The sequence below is a fragment of the Dendropsophus ebraccatus genome, chromosome 10, assembly GCF_027789765.1.
Source record: "Dendropsophus ebraccatus isolate aDenEbr1 chromosome 10, aDenEbr1.pat, whole genome shotgun sequence".
In the NCBI taxonomy this organism is placed as follows: domain Eukaryota; kingdom Metazoa; phylum Chordata; class Amphibia; order Anura; family Hylidae; genus Dendropsophus; species Dendropsophus ebraccatus.
Window position 1 is genome coordinate 52,056,279 of NC_091463.1, and position 10,148 is coordinate 52,066,426.

Here is a 10,148-nt window from a genome sequence, read left to right on the forward strand (position 1 = left end):
ATACTACAATGTATATAAACACTTTGAATACAGTTAAAAAGCATTAGTTCATATGGAAGTCAAACATCTTCAATTTAAAGGGGTATTTCACTCAAACATAACTTTTGATATGTTACTGCCCATGGTGAGACTAACAGTTCATTCCATATTTGTTAGTATCTATTCAGTCTCATTTTTCCAGTTCTCAGCTACTGCTTTCTGCTGAAAACACAAAAATCTATGTGTGAGCTTAGGAGAGGAGGGGAGACAAAGAGAAAGGCTTACATACAGATTTTTGTGTTTTCAGCAAAATCAGCAGTTGAGATCTGGGAGAAAGAAAATTAATAGATAATAACAATTATGAATTGAATTGCTAGTCTCAGCATGGATAGCAACATATCATAAAGTTGTTCGAGTGGAATACCCCTTTAAGTATTAGGTGACTTTGGGTGGCTGGATAACTTTTAGCCTTTGGGAACTTTGGGAACATAGCAGGGAAAGGCGACCATCTGGTTATAATCACGGCCATGAATAATGATCATGATTATTACATTAAGGTGACCCCAAATTTGTGATGGACTTACACTGTACTATGGCCGCTCCTGGGCTAATATTAAGCCTACGCATGGTCATGCAGGATCCGCTGGTCATCACCATAGTCCATCAAACCTGACATCCATCCAAATCTGTCCTTGGGATACAAATCTCTGAAAAACAAAAAGGAGAGACACTCATCATTTTGACAGGTGTTCTGCTACTTTGCAGTATGCAGCATCTTTACAGATCGCTGCTTACTGTCTGGCTTCTAGGAGCTTAAGTGGGGATGCCATGCATCCCCACCCAACCCTGTGGGGGCCAAGCTGTGCTCCACCTGCTGTGCTAATAACACTATGCTTATGACTTAATCCCTTGCTTACTGGGACAAGCGCAGTGCAATCAGCCCAGCAGATAAAGTACAGTCTGGCCCGTAAGGGTGTTAAGTGAGAATGCATAGCATTCTCAGTTAACCCTCTGGGGGCAAGACTATGCTTGGTTGGCAGGGAGGGGCAGGATCATACTAACCATTCTTGACTTGTCTCACGTAATCTATGTTCAGCGTTGAGGCCTGCAGTATACACTCTGCCAATAAGTGGTTGAAGTTGCCCCCCCAACAGTCTGGCACCCAGGGGGTTAAGTGGAAATGCATGGCATCCCCACTTAAACCCCTGGGTGCCAGACAACCATCTTGCCAGTCAACTGTGACTTATTAACAAAAGTTGTGATGAACAGACCAGCAGATGTTCGGGTCTAGTTCGAAATGTTTGGTCCAGTGGATGTTTGGGTTCCAGTCCCAACTGGATTTCTTTTTCAAGTTTGGCTGAACCTGTTGAACCTTAACATCCACGGGTTCGCTAATCACTACTTGTTATTTAGCCTTTAATAACTACAATTGGGTATTTTTTTTAATTGCTTTTTAGTGCACTCAATGCCCATAACCATTAGCTACAACACATTCCATACAGTTTAGTTACACAAGTTGGTATTTTCAGTGACCAGACTCACCGACCCAGGAGGCGAAAAAGGTAGGTTAAAGACTGTCAGACTGTTGGTCATACAGAGCATATTAAAGTGTCATGTTTTTTTTTATTGCAGAAATTTATAGTACAAGCGATTTTAAGAAACTTTGTAATAGGTTTTATTAGGCAAAAAATCCTCTTTCTGTGCTCAAAAGGCTCCCCCCCCCACACACTTCTTATCTGTGCATTATCAGGCAAATCCCACTTCAGAGTGGAGACGGGTTCTGCTGTGTCCATTCTAACCTATGGAGGGGGGGGTCAAGGCAGAGGAGTAAGCAGGAAGAACAGACAAACATACCAGCTATTTACTCACTGGGCACATAAAATGCTGGAGTCACAGGTCAGAAAGGTCAGTTCTTATCTAGCAGCTTGAGGAGATAAGCAGTCCTCCATGCGCAACTCCCTCCACTCGACCCCTCCCCTTTCCATAGGATAGAATGGACAGAGAAATCCTGCTTCATTTGAAGTGAGGGGGGACCTGGTAAACTGCTTTTTGAGTACAGAAGGAAATTCTTTTGGTTAATAAAACCTATTACAGAGTTTCTTAAAATCACTTGAAGTATTGATATTTATTGTTTTCTGAAAAATGACCCTGAATTGACAGTTACGCTTTTACCCTTAGACAACCTAGGACGTACCGGTACGCCCTGGAAGTCTGTGCACAGACGACCCTGGGAGTACCGGTATGTACTTCATAGCAGGTGAGGGCCGGCTGCAGTGAGCAACTGGCGCCTCACCGTTAATGACAGGCTGCAGTGATCGCGCTGCAGTGCGCCATTAACTCCATAAACGCCGCGGCGCAGCGTTTAAGTGTAAGTGACAGGGGGAGTCCCCTGTCACTTACCAATTGGGACCCCCGCAGTGTGACTGTGGGGGTTCCGATCGTTAAAACGGACCGCCGGAGGTCTCTCACCTGCGGTCCAATCGGCAGATTGCCTATCACACTGATCAATGCTATGCCTATGGCATAGCAATGATCAGTGTAGTAAATGAAAGTAATGAATGTACAAGTCCCCCAAAGGGACTTAAAATGTAAATAAAAGTTAAAATCACTAATACACTACCCCAAAGCCCCTCCCCCAATAAAAATTGAAATCACCCCCCTTTCCCATTATAGAAATAAAACATATAAAAATAAATAAAGAAATAAACATATTATATACCGTAGCATGCGTAATTGCCCAATCTATTAAAATATAACAAGCAGCATTGCGAATCGTGAACGGCGTAGACGAAAAGAGGGAAAAAAGTGCACAGATTACAGATTTTATGTTACATTATATATAAACAAAAAATTAATAAAAAGTGATCAAGACGTCCGATCTTCACAAATATGGTATTAATAAAAACTAGAGATCATGGCGGAAAAAATCACACCCCATACAGCCCCGTAGGTGAAAAAATAAAACTGTTATAAGAGTCATAATAGGCCCATTTTATTAATAATTAATTGCAAAAAAAAAGGATTTCATTAAAAAAATATATAACATTAGAGAATCTGTGTAACCTGCATGTGGTTGTGTTCGGGCTGACCTATAGAATAATTGTATCATGTCGCTGTTACCATATAGTGCATTACGTAGACACAGGAACCCCCCAAACGTTACCATATTGCATTCTTTTTTACGATTTTACCAATTTATATCTTCATAAATAATAACTTTGGGATTCCATCATACATGTTATGGTAAAATGAAAGACGCCATTACAAAGTACAACTATTCCTGTAACAAATAAGCACTTACATAGCTTGTAGATAGAAAACTGAAAGTGCTAGCGCTCTTAGAAGGGGAGGAGGGAAAAACGAAAGCGCAAAGATCAATATTTGCTTGGTCCACTGGGTCATTTTGGGCCTGGTCCTCAAAGGGTTAAGCAAATCCTTTCAGAAGTGCTATCAGTGCAGAGAGGAAGTTAAATTACCCAAAAGAGGAGCTAATTTATATGGAGTGAAATTCTTTTTTTTCCCATAAACAGGAAATCAAATATAGTTGGTAATACAGTATGTGAAAATAAATGTTTCCCTGTAATCATTGTGCTTAAAGGGGTTGGCCACTTTATAGTAAAATTGCTCAGTGTACAGTATTAGTAAGTGTACTCATTGTATATACTGACAGCAGCTCCCTGTGTACCTCATAGAGCTAATATCAGACTCTCCTCCTCCAGGCTGGGCTGCCCTGCTCTGTGGTGTTTTGGTCCATGAGATTGCTTACATGGAGGAGCATCTGACCAGGCTCCGCCCCCAGTGTCCACTCCTGAGCCTGTATATGTCTATGGAGGACACAGGGAACAGGGCACGGTCACATGCTCCTCCATGTCGGCCATTTTATGGACTGAAACAAAACAGAGCAGGGCAGCCCAGCCTGGAGGAGGGGAGTCTGATTTTAGCTCTGTGAGGTACACAGAGAGCTTCTGTCAGTATATACAGTGAGTGCACTTAATAATAATAATTGGTACTGACCTATTTTACTATAAAGTGGCCAACCCCTTTAACAACGGGAGGCTCTGTATCCGGCACCAACACACCTTCAACATGTTGGAAACTAAAGACAGTATTAGGCTACGTTCACACAACATCTAAAATATTAAAAAGGCATCCGATTTTCATATTTAAAATGACGGCCGTTTTTGCCGAGATTTAACTGACTGCAATGCAATGTATTGAAGTTAATCGGAAGACGGACGTCCAATGCACACAGCGTATTGAATAACGGACGTATTTGCCGCGGGCGTCAAAATAATGAACATGATCATTATTTTTGGGTGTCTTTTGCAAACAGCGGACGTTTTTTATTTGTAGTTCACACATAGTTTTCCTTTTGTTACCGTTCTGTCTCCGTTTTTGCTATTAAATTCAATGGACTTTTCAATTAAGCCGCATCCAAAGGCCAATTAGTAACTCCAAACTAGTATAATGTACAAACACCCGTCAGTGCACTAAGGGGAGGTCAGGCTGCTAAACAATGTCCATTATTTTAGACTCAAAATGATGGAAGTAATTTTAAACGGAGATGAAAAGACGTTGTGTGAACATAGCCTTAGAGTAGTTCTTTTGTTTTGACTTGGGTTGGAGCACTTAGAATTTAATATATGTTTTTCCTCCGTCACCCTCCTTTTTTTTATCTGTTGTAAGTACTGTATTTTTATGTATTTTGGATATTTTACTCAATTATTTATTTATTACTCAATCAATTTATTTATTAATAAATAATAACGTTTATAAATAAAAAAAAAACATTGATCCGGATCCCTTTTTTATCCCCATTATACTTAGTGAGATAACTACCTCTGTGACTACTCTGTGACCATAACTACAACTCTCATGATCCAGATGAGCATCACTGTCAAAAATGTAGATTACTGCTATGCTTTAGGCTATGCTATGCTTGTATCTTCAGAGTGACAACCTGCATAGTGACATCACTAGCTGCGGTGTCGCCCCTCAGTCGGTGATTGCCTTAGCCTCTTTTTTTTTTTTTTTGGGGGGGGGGGGGGGCTGCAAATTTTATCAATGTATTTAGAAAAGAAATTGCTTTGTCAATAAAGCTTCGCTCATCTCTAATCAGCATGTAATCCAGCAGTTGGAGTTTATGCTGTAGTGTCAGTTTTTACTAAAGGTCCCCATACATGTTAGACTTTGGTCAGCCGAATTCACTGCTAGTGGCGGATTCAGGTGTCAGTCTAGCGTGTATGGGCCCATTCTGAACATTTAAAAATCATTGCTCGTCTGGCTGCATAATCACCCTGTGTAATAGGAGATGTGACGCTGATACAAACATATGAAAATTATAGAACAATACTGAACTAATACTGCTCTGCATAGTTTACTCACAACATGACCGACGATTTCAGCAGAACCATACATTACCTGTCCAGGCAGCAGGTCTTCTTCTCCCGGTCCCGCGCGGCAGCATCGGATTCGGAGCGCAGCTGTCTGAACTTACAGACCGCTCAGCCAATCACTGTCCGGAAACGCCGCGGCCAGTGATTGGCTGAGCGGTCTGTCAGTTCAGACAACTCTGCTCCGAATCTGATGCTGCCGCGTGGGACCGGGAGAAGGAGAAGACCTGCAGCCCGGACAGGTAATGTATGAAACAAGGGCTGCAAGGACATCGGTAACGATGTTCTTGCAGCCGTTGTTTCACGATCATCAGGGCCGTGTAATAGGCCCAGTAAACGAGCGCCGATCTAGCAGATCGGCACCATTTACATCGCTGCTCGGCCCGTGGAATAGGGCCCTTAGTTTTAGACCAGAATGGAAAATTCATGATTAATTTACAATATAGATAGTAACATGGAAAATTAGAAAAAAACTTTACCAGAAATTCAGAAATATGTTTTATGTAACAACTTGCTATAAACAATAGATTTTCTAATGACACATTCCTTTAAAACTTAAAGCTTCCCCTCCTTATGTCTCACACCAGATTTACAGAGAGGTCCCCCTTTAGCCAGCTGTATGACAGTCGCAATAGATTTTCACCATGATCAGGGTAGATCATCAGGCAATCTGGTAAACAGGGCAAACATCATCAAAAAGGAGCCAATTTTTGCACAAACCCACCAACATACTCCAGCCGTACATTTCATGAATTCTCCCTATAGTGTATAAACTAAACCAGCGCAGCAGTACCAGATAGTTGATCTTACAGTTTTGAAGCAACTCGGCAGGGAGGTTTTTCCTAACATCTCGGGGAACTAATCACAGATCTGTGGATGTCGGCTGCCAGACAGACTCCCAGACAGATCCAATTATGTTGAGTTCAGGGCTCTGTAGGGGTCTTATCATCACTTCCAAGACTCCCTGTTCTTTACACTATTGATAGTTCTTAATAACAAATGCTGTATGTATTATTGGGTTTATGGGCAACTGCAAAATAATTTTTTTCCAGTCTCACCCCACAGATTTAAGAATTAAGGTGAGAGGGAAAAACAAAAAATCAATAATTGATCTTGGCTAATTTTTAGCTCAGTTAAATGCTGTGACAACAACAAAAATAACTTTACTGACCCGCTGTTGTTATTTTGATGCATCTTGTTTTCTGGTCTTTTTGAAATAGGACATAAAGGGGATTTTTACATCTACTTTACTTTCTAATGTTACATGCAGTTTACAAATAGCCAGACTAGCTGAACTGTTGCCCCTTATATTCAAATAGATATAACCAAGTCAACATAAATGAGGCTCTTGATATAAGTTCCTGTCACGGACAGAGGTGGCAGCAGAGAGCACTGTGACAGACTGGAGCACATCACTTCCTGCAGGACAGCAGCTGATAAGTACTGGAAGACTCAAGATTTTTAAATAGAAATAATTTACAAATCTATAAAACATTTTGACACTAGTTGATTTGAAATATTTTTTTTTTCCCCGTCGGAGTACCCATTCAAGCATTCAGTGGGGGTCTGAACACCATGGGGGGCATTTATGATCTTATCTTATCTTATGTAAAGCTAGCCCCTTTTCCCCATGCCTCTTAGCACAGCCAGCTGGCCCTGCACCTGGTGCAGGCATTGCACAAAAACCTACTACCTTGCTTTAAAGCAGGTGTAGATGCCAAGTTTACACCTGTTTCCAGGCATAAACCTTGGTAAATTAGGCGTGGGAGGAGGTCATGCCTACTCCATGCCTTGCCAAGGGCGCAAAGTTAATAAATCTCTCCCCAAGACCCTAATTGATTAAAACAGATAATAATAATAATAACAATAATAATAATAATATTTATTTGTATAGTGCCAACAGATTCCGCAGCACTTTTTTTTTTACACAATACAGAGGTTATATTTATATTGCATTATACAATACATTAATAAAAATAGATAAAGATACAAAGGGAGTTATAGACCTGTTCAGGAGAGCGTACAGACTAGGGGGACTGGGCAGAGCGCAGAGCACGGGAAGGATGGTAGGTGAAGATGAGGGAGGAGATGTATGGAGGGGCAGAGTTGTGGAGAGCTTTACGGGTGAGGGTGAGGAGCTGTAAGTGAATTCTGGATTTAATAGGTAACCAGTGCAGTGACTGGCACGGGGGGCAGACATCAGTATAACGGCTGGAGAGGAGGATGAGTCTGGCTGCTGAGTCCAGGATAGACTGGAGAGGGGAGAGCTTAGAGAGAGGAAGACCGATTAGTAGGGAGTTACAATGGTCAAGATGAGAATGAATCAGCATCGTTAAGCACAAACAAAAAGAAGTCCTAAGATTATTGTTCACCTTACCAAGTGAAAACCATATCCACACAGATTTATGTTACTGTGTAAAACTTAAAATAGTATAATCTGCCCACAGCAACCGATCACAGCTCTCATTTTACCATAAATGACCTAAAGGGACATCCAATGCACCTCCTTCAGTGGACTTCTGCAAACAACTGTTGTCGGTAGAATTTAGTTTAGCAAGCTCCCCCTGCAGCCCCCCATACTGCAAGTGCTAGAATCACTGTAAACTGTTGTTTTTCAGATGCACAGCAGTGCAATTATAATATCCACATATAAATATTAGACAGTGCCAATGCATGCTGCTCTGGTCATATAAACAGCAGAGGTATTTAGTCCTTATGACTGATCCTGGCATAGTAGAGGGGAGTTCATGCTGTTTCCTTAGGAAAGCCTTGTGAACCACTGGCAACAGAACAAAGCAAAGTGCTTGTCTAAATGGTCTTATTAAAATACCTTACATAGTTCTGCTTTGATGCTTATTCCCTGCCTAATGTCTTAAGGACTGTTTAGCAAATAAGGGTGATTTTTTTTCTTGTATTTTCATGTGGTGTAGAGTGTTTTTGTAGCCTTACATAAACAACCACATAATATAAGAGTCTTAAGAAAGTGCTCAGTGATCCAGATGTATTTTAATGCTCAGCAATAAATAGAAATATTCTGGACACCAGTTGCATATCGAATATGTCAGTCCTCAGTACACACTACTTTATGTTGCCTAGTCTAAGGTGTCTACATGTTTTTTTTTTTCTTGTCTTTTTTGAGGACGAGAGAGAAGAGAAAAAATAAAATAAAATAAACAAACAAAACACACACACACACACACCTAGTTTTCTAGTTACTTTCCAAACCCAGTGCAGATTTTTCCTGTAAATCCAGGGGTCCCATATGTTATGAAACACCCCTCTATTGTTTACCCTGTGGTATTAAAAACATTCTGCATTAATCATCTTCCTCTGACGGCCCGTTCTTTGCCATTTATTATTTAGCCACCGACAGTCTGATGCTTAAAAACAACTTAAAAGTAACTCCTTTGTTTATATAGTCCCCTACATTTTGTTAGGGTCCCCCAACAACCAGCCTATAGGCCTATAGTCTATAAGTATATACAGTGTCTATAAATGTTCTATGTCCTTTGTAGAGTTGATTGGACCTCTGGAAATCCTAGGTTCGATCTAACTCAAACATTCACGAACCTTCCGCATTTGATTGCTGAAGCCTTCCCGGTCCATGGGGAAGGAGGAGAGTGCCCGAGTTCCGCCTGGAATTCCGGGATTCAGCCTAGGTAATAGGATGAATACCGGAATTCCAGGTGTTACCCGGGCAGTCTCCTCCTTCGCCATGAGTTCGATCGAACCTAGGATTTCCCAAGGTTCGATCAACTCTAGTCCTCAGTGACAAAGCCAATTTGGGCCTTATTGCCCAGTTTTCATTTTTTTATTGTTACATTGTAAAAGATATAACTTTTTAATCTGTTTGTTGACATTGCCATATGGAAAAGGGGCAGGGAATTCAGCGATAGACCAATGCCTCTGCTCTTGTTCACATGTTCCATTACGTGCTATGAAAATGATGTACCACACAACGGAATATGTGTAGAGAAGCAGGTACTCCAGTTTAATGTCGGGCTCCATGCTTTTATACTGGTGTGGGTGCTGTCATCTGTGTCCTGCAGACACAGCTGCCAGGAGGCAAAGAGCAGTGAGCGATTACTTTCTCCTCTCTGGCTTTCACTTCTAGACTGCAGGCTGCATTAGGTCCATCCACTTCAGTTGTCACCTAGCAGGGTGCCATGGGTGAGATAGCCTGGACGAGCAGCCGCAGTAACATACACAGAACACCAGACAAAAAACATACAAAACATACAATAAAAGGAAACTACCAGCACAGATATGTATATATCTGTGCTGCCAATTTCCAGATAATGAGCAGCAGTCTATACTTACCATCAGCTCTGCTTGCGATCCGGGTTTCCAGTCCTCCAGTCTGGCCACTGCTGTATCTTCAGGCCCCGCCTCATATGATTGTCAATTGAGGAGGCGTTGCCTGAAGAAACAGCAGGCTGTTGGAAGATTGGAGAACCAGATGCCGGATTATAAGCAGCGCTGATGGTAAGTATACACTGCTGCTTGTGATCTGAAAAGTGACAGTACAGATTTATACATATCTGTACTGTCAGTTTCAAGTGCTGCATACGATACAGGGATTATTCATATAGCCGCCTGCTCAATTTCTCATGTTGTGTAAAAGGACTGCAAACAAGCGCCAATCTTGCTGATTGTTTGTCGCTTTTGTGGATGAGAAATCTGTACATGTAAAAGGACCCTTAAATGTGTCACTTTGCTCAAAAGGGTGATCCAGTTTTTGAAAATGAACGACTTGTTCTCCAGATACATCATCAC